This window comes from Rhinatrema bivittatum, chromosome 2 (assembly GCF_901001135.1).
Source record: "Rhinatrema bivittatum chromosome 2, aRhiBiv1.1, whole genome shotgun sequence".
In the NCBI taxonomy this organism is placed as follows: domain Eukaryota; kingdom Metazoa; phylum Chordata; class Amphibia; order Gymnophiona; family Rhinatrematidae; genus Rhinatrema; species Rhinatrema bivittatum.
This window is the reverse complement of record NC_042616.1, coordinates 476,703,174-476,722,806: the sequence shown is the minus strand read 5'-3', so window position 1 is coordinate 476,722,806 and position 19,633 is coordinate 476,703,174.

The window sequence follows — 19,633 nt, the reverse complement described above, 5'->3', positions numbered from 1 at the left end:
TGGGAGGCTGTTTCCTCCTTCACCCAGATCAGAGCGAGACATTGCCAGCTCCTGCTGTTCTGGGCCTGATGGGACACAAACTTTATCTTCCCTTGCTGAGTCTGGGAGTGATGCTGCTGATGATCTCTTCATCCTGTGAAGGGTGGGGGAAAGGAGGTTGGGGATGCTGAGAAGATGAAGATGGCATGGAGAGGAAGTGGGAGCTGCTGAGCAGGAAGGGGTGGGAAACAGGGGGTCGGGATAGCTGGACAGGCAGGGAGATGGGATGAAGGGGGTAGGGAGAGTCAAGGAGGGCAGAGAGGGAGCACAGGAAAGAAGATGTGGGGGGTGGTCGGGAATGCTGGGAAGGGATGTAAGTGTGAGCGGATGATTGAAAAGGAGTAATTGGGAAAAGTGAAGAATGATGGAGGTATGGAGGGGGAATGATGGGGTGCAACATCCATTATATGTCAGTTTTGGGAATGTGCATTTCTTCTATCTTTGTACTTTGCTTGGTGTAGGAGGATATGTATTTCTGTTTCTAGCTCTCCAGTTTTGCACTGCATGCAGATTGGCTTTTTTTAGGCTTCCATTCCAGTTTTTGTCTTCACATTGTAATTTGTGATCTTTTATTCTGTATTTGGTAAAGGTCAGATCTGTATGTGTGACTGAGGTGAGGTATTTTACTAGTAGATAGGGATTTATATCAATCTATGTTGTGTTTTCTCACTCTCAATAGGACATGCATTGATGCTGCACTGTTGCCTTTTCATAGAGGGGGCTATTGCTGTTCGAGTTCTTGGAATTAGTGTTGCACTGGTATGGAAGGTTTGCTACACAATACACATGTGCTTGCGGGGTTATTTTTTCAGGTTTTATATTTTACAATGCGCCTGATAGTAAGGAAGTTTATGTTTTTGTTACTGAGATAGCACCAGAATCAGAATATCTTTTTTTTTTTTTTTTTTTATGGAGTGAGTTGTATTTGAAATACCCTAGTTCTGCTCTGCATCTCTTGTTTGGAGACAGGGGGATCCTGTGGATACAGAGATATGTTTACATTTAGCCCAGTGATGGTCAAGGGTTCAGTGTGTGTTACACCTGTAAACATTATCTCCTGGGTGTGTCCCAATAGCAAAAAGGTTGAGAACCGCTGTCCTAGGACACGTATTCATCAGTACCAATCTAACTGTCCAAGCAAGCTGAAGTGTATCAAAGCATAAATTACCCAATAGGATTGGCAGACTCAGGTCTTAAGAACCCTTAAGCCTACTTATGTTGTATACAGTCCTAGAAATATAAATTTAAAGTGTTCATTCTTTTTTAAATAGTTTTTTATAGTGATAATAAAATTATGCTATGTTTTAATGAAGCAAATTACTACTGGAAAATAATGTTAATATAAATGGTATATTCTGTTTAAGTTATTGTTTCAGGACTGACTACCATAATTTCTACTAGAGTTCTTAAAAAGAACATAATAATTGTTTTGTGATGCAGCAATTCAATACTAGCAATACCTTTAGGCCACAATATAATAAACTGCAACATTGTAAATGTACTTTTTCACACAGTTGTAAAAGCGGTGGTAACATAACAGAATGAGCTCTTGTTTTCTAATCAATGTTCATGATTGTATATCAGACTGGACTACCAATCCTGGTTCAATCAGCAACAAAAGCAAAATTATATTAAAAATGAAGATCTGAAAGAGGCACAGTACTTATTTCATCTGTGTCTGCATCATTATTGATGTGCTGCAGAATTAAAGAAATATTGAGCTTTTCAGCCCCCAGTTTATAGACATTCCTAAGTATGTATGCAAAGTCAATCTTATTTGATTCTGTATATTTCGGATAGCACATACTGCCCAAGGTAAACTTGAGATAAAGATTGAATAGGAAGAAAGAAAACATAAATACCAAGGAGAGAAAGTCAAGAAAAATTTAGTGGCATGAAAACTGTTGCTAAGGTAACATGTAATAAAAAATAGACTAGATGAGATACAAGACATGGTTCTGGTGATGTTCCTGATTATATTACATTTCTGACCTACTGGCAAGATGCAGTATATTTTCTGCTATACTTCAGTTAAGGAGCATAAAGAATTTTTCTACTCCTTTTTAAATTTTACTGTCAACCTTAGGAAGTATATCTCTCTTATAACTTTGTATTTTGCTCAGTATTGTAGTAAATGCATTTCTGCTTCTTCTTTGTTGAACTGAGTGTAGTGTGTGACTTCTTGAAGTTTTTCTTTCAATTTTTTATTTTCGTATTTCAGTTTTTTATGTTTTGTCATTTATTTTGGGGCTCTGCTTTTTGCAAATATGACAGAATTGAGGTAATTAGTTAGAGTCTAGCATTTGTTTCGAAAGCTATAGAAATCTAGATTGTTTGCTGAATGATTTGTGTATATCACTTTTCATTTGGAGCCTGAATTTTAAAAATGTATTTTGGCCTCTGGAGGATGATTAGTGAAAAAAAATATGAACAGGAGATTTTCAGTTGATTGTATCATCAAAAGGAGACATTCATCATAGCACTTTTTGAACCATGCATGTGTTTGAACTCTACACACTTCTACCTTCATGCAAACCCTAGTTTACATCTTCACCTCTTATTTAATCTAACATAAAACTCTTACCCAGGTCTGAAGGGAGGTCAGAGTGTTGTTATTACGTGTGTTTTAGTGGATCCTTGGGTGCTGTGGAGATGACCACGCCCATGGGGAGGAGCCCTGTGAGGAGCCATAGCACTGGGCTAGACTCTATACACAAAACACCAGAATTGAACTCTTTTATTATACAGCTTGAAGATAGCCACCAGGTGGCAGTGGTGAGTTATAGTCTCAGGGACCTCGGCAGAGGGAGCCCTTCTTTCCTAGGTGACATCAGGAGGTTCCGCAGCAAGGAGTTACTGTGGATGAGACAGATGAGATATTAGAGTACTCACTCAGTGTTAGCTGTTATGGATGTGATTCCACCAGATAGTTGTATTAGGTACAGGCACTGAGGCAGAGAGAGCAGGCCCTCGAGCCCAAGTACCTGTTCCCTGAATGGCACCTGAAAATAGAACAGAGGGCCCCCGAGGAGCGTGTACCCAAGTTAGTAGCGAAACCCTGAAGGGCAGAAGGAGAGCTTCCTGCAGGCAGCAGGGAAGCGGCAGAGTGGCACAGACAGGAACAGTTCATCATACGAGTCTATTCGAGCCTTTGCCAACTCAATGAGCTAGCAATATTGAGAAGTAAATATACCCAGATTGGCGTGACATCAGATGAGGGAACACCTTCAAGGTTCATGCCACTGGGCGTACTTAGACATGGGTTGTGCGCGCGCATGCACCCTAGCAAGTACCTTGGAGGAGCAATAGCGTATGGCTGCACCATAGCCATTCCGGGGATACCAGAGAAGTCAGCTTGATGCTGCAGTAGCCATCTTGCCCAGGTAAGCGGGAGGAGCCGAGATAGGGGTGCAACAAGCTGGGCAAAGCTGTCGAAGACCAACGGACACAACAGTTGCCCCCTTCAAAGGGCATCCACGCCATGACCTACCAGGTCTAGGTTTTTGTGGATGTTGATGATGGAAATCTTTTAGCATCTTCTTATCCAAGATATTGGACATTGGAGTCCAAGAGTTGTCTTCTGGGCCATAACCATCCCATAACAGGAGGTATTCCCATACTCTGCCTCGTTTTCTTACATCGAGAACTGCATCAACTTTGTATTCGATGTCTTCCTCTGCATTTACTGGAGTAGAATTGGGTATCTTGTTGGAAAATTCATTGAGTACCACGGGTTTCAATAGTGAGACGTGGAATGCATTGTAGATCTTTAGAGTAGCTGGTAGCTTCAGACTGTAGGTGAAGTTGCATAGTCGTTGGAGAATGGGAAATGGTCCAATGAAGCGAGAAGCGAATCGAACTGAAGGAAGCTTGATTCTTAAATGTTTTTGTTGAAAGCCAGACCTTGTCACCAAGCTTGAAGTCTAGAGCCTTGTGGTGATGAGCATTGTATCCTTTCTTGGCTCGTATTCCTGCTTTCTTAAGCATCTCTTTAGTCTGAGTCCAGAGTTGATGGATATCTGTAGCAGTTGTTACTGCTGCTGGTGACGCCACTGATAATGGAAGTGGCAGTGGTGATAGTGGTAGTTGTCCGTAGACCACTTTGAATGGTGTTGATCCAGTGGATGTTGCTGGATGAGAGTTTATGTAGGCATGAATGAACTGTTTGAGTGCCCAGTTCATCCTTTCTGTTTGGCTGTTGGACTGAGGATGATATGCCGATGTGAAGTCAAGGGCTATATAAAACTTCTTGCATAATGTCTTCCAGAAGTTAGCTGTGAACTGTACTCTGCAATCGGAGACTATGTGCTTAGGAAGCCATGCAGGCGGAAGATGTGCTTGATGAGCAATCGGGCAAGCTCCATGGCGGTCGGTAAGCCTGGGAGAGCTACAAAATGTGCTATCTTCGAGAACCTGTCAACGGTTACTCAAATGGTGTTGCTCCCTCCTGATGATGGTAAATCTACCACAAAGTCAGTGGCAATATGTGTCCACAGTTCTTCAGGGACCAGCAAGGGTTGGAGAAGACCCCATGGACGTCCTGGCAGCATCTTCTGTTTACCGCAGTTAGCGCAGAAAACGACGTAGGCGAACATGTCCTATTTCATGGTGGGCCACCAATAAAAGGTTTGCAGTTTAGACAACGTCCTTCGTTGTCCAGGGTATCCTGAGAGTTTGGAGTCGTGGGCCCAAGCCAATAGCTTTTTCCTGAAGTTTCTTGGGTATGATTGTCTTTCCTGCAGACACCGAATGGGTAGCTGCCAATATGACCTACTCGGGGTCAGTGATGGTTGTGGCTCTTCGGGTATGTCCTTGGAGAGGAACGAGTGTGAAAGAGCATCAGCTCTGATATTCTTGTCTCCTGGACAATACTTGAGCATGAAGTTGAATCTGTTGAAAAACAGCAACTATCTTGCTTGTCTATGGCTCAGGTGCTGTGCGCGGTGAAGATACTCCAAGTTCTCATGGTCTGTGAAGACCATTACTTGATGTTGCGCTCCTTCGAGGCAAGGGAGCCATTCTTCGAATGCCATCTTTATAGCCAGAAGTTCCTTGTCTCCAGCTCCGTAATTTCTCTCGGCAGGAGAAAAGCGACGGGAAAAAAATGAGCATGGATGTGGGACCTTAGAATCGCCAGCCTGGCTTAGTACTGCTCCTACACCAAGGTCTGAGGCGTCGACCTCTACGATGAAAGGTTTTGAGGGGTCTGGATGTCGAAGACATGGTTTGGTTGAAAAGGCATCCTTCAGCTTTTGGAATGCAGCAATGGCTTTGGGAGACCAATTAGCCACGTTGGCACCTTTTCTTGTCATAGCAGTCAGCTGTACTGTGAGTGAGGAGTAATTTTTGATGAAGGTCCTATAATAGTTGGCAAAACCTAAGAAGCATCTGAGAGCCTTTAACCCGGTGGGCTGTGCCCATTTCTTGATACTTTCCAGCTTCTGTGGGTCCATTTGAAAACCTTATTTGGAGACAATGTAGCCTAGGAAAGGCACTGATTCCTTATGAAATTCACATTTAGATAGCTTGGCGTAGAGATTGTATTCTCTTGACATCTTCTTGGTGAGTGGTGATGTCTTGTGAGAAGATTAAGATGTCATCTAAGTAGATAACAACACATTTATAGAGGAGGTCTCAGAAGATGTTGTTCATTAAATTTTGAAAGACGGCCGGGGCATTGCATAGGCCGAACGGCATCACTAAGTACTCGAAGTGGCCGTCTCGAGTATTGAAGGCCGTCTTCCATTCATCGCCAGCTTTAATGCGAAGCAGGTTGTATGCTCCTTTCAGATCCAGTTTTGAAAATATCTGGGCTCCTTGTAGTATATCAAAAAGTTCTGAAATCAGAGGCAAGGGATAATGGTCCTTAATAGTTATGTCATTAAGCCCCCTGTAATCTATGCAAGGACTCAATGTGCCATCCTTTTTGTCCAGAAAGAAGAAGCCTGCACCCGCAGGAGACTTAGACTGTCTAATGAAGCCCTTGTTCAGATGCTCCTGAATGTATTCAGACATGGCTTTGTTCTCTGCCACAGACAAGGGATACACTCTGCCCTTGGATGGCTCCAGATTCGGCTTCAGACGAATGGCACAGTCATATGGTCTGTGAGGCAGAAGTATTTCTGCAGCCTCTTTTGAAAAGACATCTTGATGCGTATTGAGGTGGCAAGCCTGGCATTACTGGGATGGTAGGCATACACGGTAACAGCTTAATCTCAGTCAGGCATCACCTATGGCAATCTGGACCCCAACTTGACAGTTCCAGAGAGACCCAATCGAATTGGGGCATATGCTGCTGTAGCCACGGTAATCCCAGTACAATGGGGTGCATAGCCTTCTCTAAAATAAAGAAGGAGATGATCTCCATATTGAAAGCACTGGTACGTAGACACACTGGGTCTCCATTGATGGATGAAAGAATGGTTCTCCTGACAAGGGTTCTCCATGGATGGATGAAAGAAGTAGAGGAGGCGACAAAGTGGAAGTGGGAATCCGTAGATGTTCCACTAGTTGTTGAAGAATGAAATTGCCTCCTGCCCCTGAGTCTACTAGGGCAAGAGTCTGGTACTGTAGAGGACCGCAGATGAGAGATACAGGAAGAGAGAGTGGATAAGAAGGAGTGGTAAGACCTAAGAAGAATCCTCCCATAGGACTTAGGTCTGTCCATTTCCCGGACATATAGGGCAATTTTGGACAGCATGGACAGCATGGCCAGCTTGTCCACAGTACATACACAGCCCTAATTTCTTCCGCATTCTTCTCTCCTTTGACGTCAGGTGGCTGCAGCCTAATTGCATCGGTTCCTCTTCGCTGGCTGCTGGGAACATAAGGGCAACCCTGGATGCAGTCTTGACTTGGACTTCACGAAGAAAGGGTCTCCTGGAAGTCTTGGTTCTTGAACTTTATCTCGAAGCCGGCGATCAATTCTAGTTGCCAATTTCACCAGTTCAGCCAAGGTTTCAGGCATCTCTCTGGCTGAGAGTTCATCCTTCAGGCGAGTGTTCAGTCCTTCGAAGAACTTTCTCTCCTTCACGTCAGGCCTCAGCCCCTGCTGTTAGGTTTTGCTTGTCTATAGTAGCTTCAGCTGTGAGACCCTGCACCTCAATGCCTTCTTCTTTTACCTTGGAGAATATCTGGGTAGTTTTGTCCTCTGTGGAATCCTCTCTAGCCACACTATCTCTTGCTGTGAATAATTTCAATAGCTGGATAAAGCTTCATGATAGTTCTTTCGATAATCACTCTCAGCAAATTACCATGCTTTCTCAATCTATTGATAAACTTTCTGCTCTTCAGGTGGCACTTGTACAGGATAAGAATTGTTATCCATCGTAGGATAGAGAACTTGGTAAATTTTCAGAAATCCTCTAATCTGCATGTTTTGAACTTTTCTATTATCTCCATGATATCCCCAGAGGAACCTGAAGTCAGCAGACATTTTATTAACACACTAACTTCTTCAGAGGTAAGATGTAAAAAAGAATAATTAACTTGAGGGTGTTGAGCTTCAGACACTGGCATCTCATGCCATCATCCTAAATGGAGGCCATCTTGAAAAATTATGATAGAGCATTGCAGTTGCCTTAAGAATCAAGGGATGACAGCTCTGGTAGTGGCTCACTGTTTAAAATTCCAGCATACATTTGATGAACTCATTTTTTGAATAATTGAGTAACCATTGTTGAGTTGGTAAAGTGGCAATTTTGCCACATGCCTGGCGGAGCAGGGGCATGGCCTGAGCCTCCAGGCATAGCGGCCATTTGCCGCTGTGCCTGGGATCTCGGGCCGGCCGTTGGACGGCGCGCGTAACTTCTTCAACAAAGGTATGGGGAGGTTAGATAGGGCTGGGGGGCGGGTTAGGTAGGGGAAGGGAGGGGAAGGTGCAGGAGGCAGGCTGCACGGCTTGGTGAGCGCAAGTTGCACAATTGTGCACTCCCTTGCGTGTGCCGACCCTTGATTTTATAACATGAGCGCTTCAAAGTTTTTATAAACTCCTAAATGCATGCAGAGGAATTGTAAAATGTTCTCTCATCAAGTACACCTGTAACAAGGGAGAAAAGAACTTGTATGAGTGAGTTTTATTGAAATCCCACTCAATTTAGAATTAATTCTTCTTGTGATGTCATCAGAGCAGGAATCTTAGAAATCAGAAAAACTCTGTTTGACAGAACTAGGAAAAGAACATTGGGATTTCTTCAGAGCAGGAGAGCTTTTTTCCAGCTCAGGTTTGAGGCCAAAAAGTATAAAAACACAAAAGTAGAAGGAAGGACAATTAAGGACACATTAGAGAGAATGTATGTATAGTGTGAATGAAAGGTTTAATGTTAAAATTCCAAATAAGATAAGAAATAATTTTATATAGATTAATGTTAAAATGTAGCTGTCCTATGGGTGGTTTTACACAGTTTATATGATACTAGAAGAGCTATTGGAAGGAGAGATTGGAGTAATAAAAAGGGGCATTAATGTGAAAACAGTCCTGATTTATTCTAAGATCCTTAAAAGTGAATTTTCAAAGGAGTTACATACGTAAATATAACATACTATTGTAGCAATTTTCAAAAGCCATTTACTTGTGTAAAGTGCACTTACATGGCTATATCCTATGGACAATTCAATGGAATATATTGTAACAATTTTCAAAGGTCCACTTACAGGATAAAGTGCATTTACACATGTAAAACTCATTTTTAAGCAAAAGAACATAAAAACATATGACATGCTATACTGGGTCAGATCAAGGGTCCATCAAGCTCAGTATCCTGTCTCCAACATTGGCCAATTCAGGTAACAAGTACCTGGAAAATATCCAAGCAACGAACAGATCCATTCTATTAATGCCGGCAACAATTGGCTATTCCCTATTGATTAATAGCACTTTATGGACTTCTCCTCCAGGAACTTGTCAAAACCTGTTTTAGACCCAGCTACATTAGCTGCCTTAACCACATCCTCTGGCAATAAATTCCAGAGCTTAATTATGCATTGAGTAAAAAATAAATTTCTACAATTTGTTTTAAATGTGCTACTTGCTAACTTCATGGAGTGGCCCCTAGTCATTCTATTATCTGAAAGAGTAAATAACCAATTCACATTGATACATTCTAGTCCTCTCATGATTTTATAGACCTCTATCATATTCCTCCTCAGTCGTCTCTTCTCCAAGATGAACAGCCCTAACCTATTTGGCCTTTCCTCATAGGGGAGCCATTCCATGCCATTTATCATTTTGTTCACCCTTCTCTGTACTTTCCCCAGTGCAACTATATATTTTTTTGAGATACAGTGAACAGAATTGCACACAGTATTCAAGGTACGGTCTAACCGTTGAGTGATACAGAGACATTATGATATCCTCCATTTTATTTGTCATGCCCTTCCTAATTCCTAACATTCTCTTTGCTTTTTTGACCACCATATCACACTGAGCCAATGACTTCAATGTAATATCAACTATGATACCCAGATCTTTTTCCTGGGTGGTAACTCCTAAAATGGAATGTAAGTTCTCTCTACCTAACTGGCTTGCAGCTAGATAGTGCATAAAGCTAGGTAGAGAGAGAGAACATGATACAAATCTACTCCTCTTACACCTTCCATCCCATTAAATCTTCACTGAAAGTAACTCTGAGCTGTTCATAAGTTTGTCTGTGCATGTTAAACTGTCTCCTAAAACTCAACTCACCCCACAAACCTCACTCCAAGTTACTAGTGCCCCCTCTTATAGTGGTATAAATTGTTTAGAAATCAGTGGGCTTCCACAGAAGCTGTCTCTCTCTCTCTCCTTCTCTCTCTTTTTCTCTGTCTCTCTCCCTCTCTCTCTCTCTCTCAAAGAACAGCTCAAAATGTGATAAAGCCTGTATGGGCAATTCTCAACTAGCATTGTGTAAATATTGTGGGTATGATAAATTTAACATGCCTTGTGGTAAAATAGCTATATGATGTGGTATTTAGAAAATACCCCAACCATGCCCACTTTTTTTATTGTGGGCACTATTCTCATGAAATTGATAGCAAAATGATGAATCTAGGCTTTAGGTATCTAATTTGGGATCCTAAATTTAGGAGCTGAACTTTATTGAATATCAGACTCTTGGTTTTTAACACCTGTAAGAACCTGTCATCTAAGAAATTTAGAGGACAGTTTTCAAAGCATCTGTAAATTGGCTCTTTGAAAATTGAACTCCCTCAATGCAGCTAAAAGTAGGCACTGAATTCAACAATATATGCACGTTTATCCACATTTTAAGGAGGCTTTCCTGGATGGCATGTTTAATTTGGGGGAGAAACACACAGAGATTGCATTTTTAACCCTATAGATATTATTTTCAATGAAAAAGTATCAGCAGTAAAACAGGTGCAAAATGTATGTCTGTCAAATGTGGGACTTTGAAAAAATGCTTCGGAATTATTGGGTGAGTTGGTAATCAATGGCAGATCTTTGCACAACCTCTTGATTCACTGAATCTTGAGTTCAACCACATAATATCTGTGAACTGCTTGAGTTTTGTTCTGTTACTCATACAGATTAGGAATGTGAATTTTTTTTTTGTTTTGTTACTTTATGTACATGCTTTTTTTTGCACATAAAATCAAATTTATATTGATTTAATATTTATATTGATTAATATTGATTTTATGGACATATATAAATGCATAGTTTTGTAAAAATGTATTTTATGCATGTTAGTAATGAAATGAAGCTAAATGAAATGTAAAAACACACACAAAAAGAAAAATGACACCAATACAATTTTCCCATGCATACCCACAATTTTCCCATGTATACCCACAAATAGCCTCACTTAGGAGGTAATTTTCATAGGAATTATACACATAAATGTAACTTACTCTCATATCGATTTTCAAAAGCCCATTTATGAGCTTAAAGTACACCTATGCATGTAAAACCTATTCACAATTCAATTCATACATTATAACAACTTTCAAAAGTTCACTTACATGCGTGAAGTGCCTGACAGATTTAAAACCCAATTTTAAGCATATAAAACCTTTTGAAAATTACCATCTAAATAAATAGCTTTGCCCATGAAGCATAAACATCTTCTGCAAATATATACAGTCAAATCTGTATACGATACATGCAATTTAACTTGACTGTACATTACAATCCTTGCTATAACTGTATTGTATCTTAGTAAACTAAAATAGATTATAATTAGAAATGCTAATTTCACTTTTAAAGACACTTTTTAATATATCCTTCATTGATACATTGGCAATACTATAGTCAATGCCTTTTATGTCAAAAGATTTTGTCAAGGTAAGCATTCACATAATTCAGCTAAGAAATTCAGCAACAACTGAGGGCATCTCTCCCTAGGAGCTCATTTCAACTGTATAACCATTTTGAACTAAGATTTATGGCTTCCATCTTTTGTTCCTTTGTGATTATGGATAGATGGACATGTACCTTTCTATATCCACGCATACACTAATATTAGCCCTGAAAGTATACTCAATTTTGCTGTGCTATGAAAACATGAGGTAAGTCAGCATACTTCTCTGCATTGAGTTTTATATGCTAATGCTATCCAAATGGAAATGAAACTAAAATTTCCAGTCTTTTACTCCCCGGATTGGTCTTTCATAGAGAAACTGAAGCTCTTTTAATTTGTGATTGACTTTGTAAGTTATAATATCTGGGGAAAACAAATATTCAATATTCAAAATGCAATATTCAAAAGTTATTTATCTGGTAAAAGGACTGGCTGAAAATTTCCCACCAGGGAAGAACAATATATGTACTTTTACCCATAAGAAATATAGAGGGGATCGAAGATGAGGATTAGATCTATGGATATAGCAACATGCATTGTTTTAGATTTTCAAAATTATGCCCCTTGTGTTTCAGGGAAGAAGTATCCACAGAAAAAAAGAAGGTGTAAAGTAATATCTGTGGGTAATTTTTCCAAGGTTAATTTTGAAGATTACACACACATTTACTTTTCCTTTGAAATCTGGTGTAAAATCTATGGGGAAAAATTACCCGCAAATTAAAAAATCCACATAATATTAAAAATTACCCTCATAAAAGTGAATTTTAAAAGCCCTCTGCACAGTAAAGCCAGGAGATATGTGCATGTCTCAAGGTGGAGGGTGCTGCACACATTTTAATTAGAACCCAGGTACACGCGTATCTACCAATACACGCACAAATCAAAAAGTGCTAAAAAGGGACAGGGCATGGGCTGGGCGGAGCATGGGCAGGACATGGGCATTCCAGAAAGGTCATTTTAAATGTATGCATACTAACGCAAACAAGCACGCACCAAGGACCCCACCACATAACTTTACTTCTGCTATGGATGGCGTGTAAGTTTTAAAAAAAAAATTAGGACTAGTCAGTGGGGTTTGAAGGGTTAGTGCTAATAGGGTAAAAGGGAGGAAGATTAATTATGGGGGTTAGGAAATCGGAAGCCTTTACCTGGGCAAGCTTGGAATGGACTGGGGAAACTGGTCATTGCTTTGGCATGCACATCTATAAACACCCCACTTATGTGATAAAGCCGGCATTTGCATGCATAATTGTACATCCAAACAAAACTGCACACACGTGTATGCATGTACAGCTGATTTCCTATCATACATTTATATACACGCATATTTTATAAAATAGCTGCATCCATTCGCACGAGCCGCCATACGCACATAAATGTACGCCCATGTAGCTGTTCAAAAGTTACCATCCCCATCTTCTGGTTCTGTTTGTACAGTGTTCTATGAGTGTGAACCAAGTGAAATGGAATATGGAAATGAAACGCACTAAATAAAGGGCATTAATAAACATATAATCATTAAAACATTAAGAAACAATGAATTATTAACAATAAATAATAAAACAAACTTTATTACATGAATCAGATAAGAAATAAAAAATCATACTAAAATAAGACCAACATGGCTATGCTTCAGTTAGCGCCTGCAAAGGGGATGGACATAAAATCTATCAGGGTGATTTTGAAAAGAACGCATGTTCACCCATAAATGAGTGTATTGACGTGCAATTGAGAGATATTGCAATTTTAAATCCTGTGCACAAGAAGATGAGTATCATTTAAAGTTCCTCTCCAGCATGTATTTCAACTACGGCTTTAGTGGCTTTTCTGCACGTATGCAGGTGGATTTTAAAACATACTCATGCAAGGAAAAAAACAATTTTTCTAAGTAGTCCACCAATTTGCCCAGTTCATATCAAGATTTTCAAGAGCCTTCTGGTTCTTCATCCTGCCAGGCCCTCCACTTGATCCCGAACCCTCACGTTGTGCTAAATGTCCTAAAATGTATGATCTCCAGACTTGCTCCTCATCAGGACAAGAAGAAAAGTTACTCGGATAACAAGCCATCATTGCGTCATGGTTAGCTTTTTTAAAATATGGACTAATGAGTGCAGATTATGGACCCGCCCCGGAACACTCATGTCACATCCATTTCCTGCCCATTCCCCTCCCCTTTTCCACCCTTATTCTTCTTGATGTGCACTAGGGATATGCAGAGGGACGCCATACATTGCATTTGGGATTCGTATTCATCGGGGGCAGATACGTTGCATTCGGCAAGGGGGCCCCCTGATACATTTATACGTCAATTCTTATTTGTTTCCGGCTACAATTAAATTAACTACAACCCCCCACCCTCCTGAACCACCCAAGACTTACCAAAACTCCCTGGTGGTCCAGCGGGGGGTCCGGGAGCCATCTCCTTCACTCAACCCTTGGCTGCCGGTATTCAAAATGGCGCCGATAGCCTTTGACCTACTATGTCACAGGAGCTACCGGTGCCATTGGTTAGCCCCTGTCACATGGTAGGAGCAATGGATGGCCAGTGCCATTGGTCAGCCCATGTCACATGGTAGGAGCAATGGATGGCCAGCGCCATCTTGTGCCCCTACCATGTGACAGGGGCTGACCAATGGCAACAGTAGCCCCTGTGACATAGTGAGGGCAAAGGCTATTGGCGCCATTTTGAATACCGGCAGCTGAGGGTTGAGTGCAGGAGATGGCTCCTGGACCCCCCACTGGACCACCAGGGAGTTTTGGTAAGTCTTGGGGGGGTCAGGAGGGTGGGGGGTTTGTTTAAATTCACTCCTTTAGGCGGCCAAATAATTCAGCGAAGATTTGTTGTATTCATGGGGAATCGTGATATGTTTTGCTTCCCTATGAATACAACGAATATGGTCCTATACATTGCGGATTACCAATTTGTAGGGAACGAATGCACACCCCTAATGCGTACACCGGTATGCACATGCATGCTTTGCGGCTTCTTAAAATATGCATTGCTTATGGAAGGCCCACATACATGTGTATATGGCCACTTTTTACACGACCAATACTTTTAAAATCAACCTGTTAGAAAATACAATAATAAAATTTTGATTATTACATAAATATAGTTCTTAAGACCTAAACAACAAAATTATTATATAATAACAATATGAACAATAAAACCGTACCTCACGCTGCAGAAAAATTTAAAATCATGTCAAAAATAGAAAATTATAGTAAAATTAAGGAACTAAAAATTATTAAAAATTAAAACATATCGCATACCTAACATACAAGTGGAACCCAAAAGCTCAAAAAATAAAATAAATGATCCATCTATTCATAACGATGAAGCTAGTGATGTAATCCAAATATCTGCACAAAATGTGTGTCTATAAAAAGGAGGGCTGGGAGGAGAAAGGAGAAAGAAGAGGAAGGGGTGAAGGAAGGAGAAGAGGGGAAGAAAAAAGGAAGAAAGGTGAGGGGAGAGGAGGAACACAAAAGGGAGAAGGGAAAGAAAGGCAGGAAAAAGGACAATGGATTGGGGAAAGGGAAAAAAAGGAATCCGGGAAGTGGAGGAAGGCAAAGGGAGAAGGAATTAAAGAGATAAAGGAAAAACAGTTTTGAAAATTGCACATTGGATCTGGTTGTATAGTGTTCTCTGAGGACTAATACTGTAGATTAATGAGATCCTTTTTTCAAGGTATACTAGAACAAGGAAAGACAAGCACTGGTCATTGAGTGCTACCAATAGGTCTGGTGTTCAGGACAACCACAATATGAACACTGACCTCATTCTTGGATTGAATGACTATAAATACATCGCAAGGATATTATTGTTAAAATTCTTTAAAATAGACCCATGTGTTGCACTTGTGGGTTGATGTATATCATCTCTGCATTAGTAAGTTAGTCATTCATAATATCTTACATAAGGGTGCAATAGTAAAATAAGCAAAAGAGAAAGCGAGAGTAAGAAAGAACAGGCTAAAACCAAGCTATAATTTGTTTTTTATGTATCTGAAGAGGGCTTCCAGGTAACAAATACATAATTAATTGTTCAGGTTGAATAATTAAGATACGCATCAACTATGCATTAATCACATAATCTGATTGTATCTCATTTTATATAATTAAAAACTGTTTTCCTCAGATATACTGTATGGCTTATTGGAAAAGAAGCCTTATAATATTTAGTATTATTGACAATCAAATATAAATAGATGAGATGAAATGTAGAATTTTCTTAATACTTATCAGCTATTTGGCCAAATATCAGAAATCTCAGATATTCACAGATATTCACAAGACTCCAAGTGGGAATTTTTATTGTTGTACTTTTCTGAATTGGTTTTGCATTGTAGTAAACAGGCAATCAAGATTAAGCAATGACATTCATTATTTCAGGATATGCACTACTGACTACCAGAAAGCTTGAGGCAAGCTAGGACATGCACCCTGACTGAGATTGTAAGCAGTCCTATTAAAAATAATAAGACTTTAGAATGCCTTCTGTAAGTCACAACGCTACTATTAACTTTTTTTTAGAGAATTCAGCTTTCAATGGAACAAGGCATTTGATTGGCATTATTAAGGATGGAATAAATATTTAACATATATGATATTTTTTGTAACTGTTACTAAATATTTGGGCCTAGATTCCAATCCTCCAAGATGGTATATATATTCATATATTCCTCAAAAACTATGACTTGGCTCATTTTTCAAGTATTTACTTTATATTTATATATGTACCATCCCGAGGCACCGGTCAGGAAGAATCCCAAGCTCCAGCTGTCCGCAGATCAGACTTCCCCAGGCAGTTTCACCCTCCAGGACTCCATGCACCACATTAAAGTTCTCCAGCTCACACACCTTAAGCCAGTTGCTTTAATGTCCCCCGCAGCAGGTCCATGCGAGCTCTGTCCCATAGCAAAGCAAGAAGAAAAAGAAGTTTGTACACAACACAACTTTTACAGTTCAAAAATGAAAAAAATACATAAGTTCTAGAGCCCCTCAGTTCATTGGGGGAGACAAATGAGCTTAGCTTTCCGGCAAGCAAACCACCTTGCTAGGCAATAGAACAACACTCCCCTTCAACTCTCCATTGTGCAGCAGGCCATGGTCTTCCCAGTCCTTAACAAAAAGTACAAGCCAGCAAAAGAATCAAACAAAACTTAAAGTAATCCCATTTACTCTGTTTCCATGTCTGTGCTAGTGGTTTCCACTGTGGGGACCTCTGCTTTCATGGCTTCCTCCTCCTCTGAGGAGCTGAGCTCTCCTTTAAACTCCAGTGTATCCCCAGTGACTTCCTCCTCTGTCATCATGGGTTCAGGTTTGTGCATTCCCTCCCCAAGGGTACCTTTCTCAGGTGTATAATCAAGCCTCTCTCCTTTTTCCCATTGGCTTATCCTTGGCTCAAAAAGCCTGGGAAATGTAGTCGTCCGCTGATCCCCCTCTAGCCTCTGCTGTCTGGCTCTGCCCCGGGCTCTCCCTGAGGTGATCCGGTCTGGGTTTTTCTCCCTAGTCAAACTATGCACCTCATCACCCCCCCCCCCCTTTTAAAACTCCCAGAACCTCCTGAGCAGGGAGTTCTTTTTTCCTCCCTCGACCTGGAGAGGAAATTTGCATTCATGTGTTCTTTCCCTGCTCTATGTCGAACTTCAAAATCTAAGTACCAGCTTGTTAAACATGCATTGGAATCCTTCATCACGCAGCGCAATGGGGCATGGTCCGTGACTAAAATGAAATGTCTGAGAGGTCATGTGATCCAATGCGCAGTTAAGATGTCTCCTTAGCTCACTCTTGGTCCCCCCCCCCCCCGGCAAAGGACAAAATGTGCCTATTTATCAGCCAATTTTAGTGACAAAAACGCTCACCCGTAGCATCCCAGAGCTTCATCGACATCCTGTGGCAGAAACGGAACAGCATGACATCGAAGCCGCAAAGGGAAAAGAAGTTGCAGGGGAAGACGACAGACCCCAAAATGGCTGACGGGCCACTGAGCCCCGGCCACCGGGGACCTCAAACACCCATGAGCTCTTGGAGGAGGTTACAAGGGTAGTAGTCCAGGCCCTGGACACCAGATTCCAAGGGATTTCGCAGCAAATAGCAGCAGGTAATGAAACACTGGCAGAAATTAAAAAGCAGGTGGAAGAAACACAGTCCAGAATAGTAGCCTGGAATCTGAGTCACAGGAACTGTAGGGGAAAACGAAAGAGCTAGACAAACATGTGCAGAGTATAGAAGCTAAATTTGAGGAAATCAAGAACAGATCTTGTAGGAATAATCTAGTTTTGTGGGCATCCCTGAAGCTGTAATGGAGTGGGAGCTCCCATCGCTGATGGAAGGCTGGTTGTTAGATACCCTGGGCCTACAAAATTTGAAAGGCCAGTGCCATGTGGAGAGAGCACATAGAATTGGGGTGAAAGCACTAGAAAAGTCCAGACCTAGGGTCACCATTGCAAGATTCCTTAACTACTCTCATAAAATGCTGATCCTGCAAGCCTACAGGAAACTAGGTAACTTGGAATATGAAAATTCCAGATACTAATCTTCCAGGATTTTTCTGCCATGATATCAGCAAAGCGAAGAGAATACTCTGGGATTTGCACTGAGCTGGTAAACAAGCACATCAAATTTTCACCACAGGACCCGTATGGTATGGAATATAAGGGAGCCTAGCACTCTTTTGACACCACAATAAATGCCCAGCTTTTCTTGGACTCTTAAAAAGACACTTGATCTAAACTGAAGGAGATGAGTGAGACGGACATTACTCTGGATAGGGCTTTTCGAAGGCTGCAGAAAAGGTTTAAAGATGTTTCATTTAACTATAGACACTACTGATTACTGTTCTCCAATATTTCTCAGTTCTAATTGTGTTCATCAGTACCTCCTAATCATAATGTGTTTTGAGTTGTAGGAGGGGGGACCGACCCAGATTGTAAAGTGACCTCCGTACCTCTTTAGGTAGAGGTCAGTGATATTGTTTGGGGGTGTACATATATGGCGATGTTATTGAGGGGGTGGATGGGGGGGAGGGGGCAGGAGGAGTGGGGATTGATAAAGCAGAAAAGGGGAAAAGATAGCAAAACGGAATATGCACAAGGTCTATCACAGTTTGGTAGGTTGGTAGGTGAGAGCTTCAAACCTGCTGTTCGATGCGTAAGCTGGGGGGAATGGAACAGGATCTTATCAAGACGGTTAGAAAATGTAGAATTTCAAAGATCATGTTGGATTAAATATGGTTGAGAAGCTGCGCTTAACCACTTGGAATGTGGCAGGCATAAGCTCACCGGTAAAACGTACAAAACTGCTCACTGCACTGCGCAGGCACAAGGCGCAGATATAGCATATATACAAGGAAACACATTTGACTGCCACCGAAAGTGAAAAACTTAAGAAAGATTGGGTGAAGGAAATTAATTTTTCACCCACACTTAACAGGAAGGGTGAAGTAGCGGTCCTGGTAGGAAAGCAAATTGCATGGGAATGGATTGCCACAACATCAGACCCTTTGGGGAGGTACGTCCTTGTAGTGGGGAAAATAAACGGGCGCCTAATAACCCTTTGCAGCATATTTGCTCCTAATACATATTCACATCCATTCTTCCTGACTGATGAAGGAGGTATTAACACAGGCACAGGGATCTCTGATTTTAGCAGGGGACTTTAACTGTGTGGTAGACCCCGCTTTGGACAGGTCATTGCACGTTTCCATCTCAGCTATGGGACGAAACAAAGGCATCTAATTTCTCTGTAACCAATTGCACCTGTTAGATATCTGGCGTACACTTCACCCGGAAGAACGAGATTATACACGTTTCCTGTGCCCATATGACCTTGTCCAGATTAGATTACTTTCTCATCTCTGCTAGGAACCTGGCCCTAGTGCAAAGGGCGGAAATTGGAGGAGAAGTCCATTAGCTGCTATTAATTGAGTTGACTTAGAAAATAGTCACTGCTATTACCAGCAACGGTAACATGGGATAGACTTAGTTTTTGGGTATTTGCCGGTTTCTTATGGCCTGGATTGGCCACTGTTGGAAACAGGATGCTGGGCTTGATGGACCCTTGGTCTGACCCAGTATGGCATGTTCTTATGTTCTTAAATGGAGATTCAGACTGTACTGTGGAGGGAGATGTTGCAGTGTTTGCTCCTCCTGCCAGACAAAGCCCCAATGAAAAATCTCCCTACAATGTGATGCTTTCTTGGATGCAGCCCCCACCAGATAATGCCATCTCTTTTTGTGCCACCACCCCACCCATACCAAGGCCATCTCCAGCATCATCCCTGCCTCCACAGA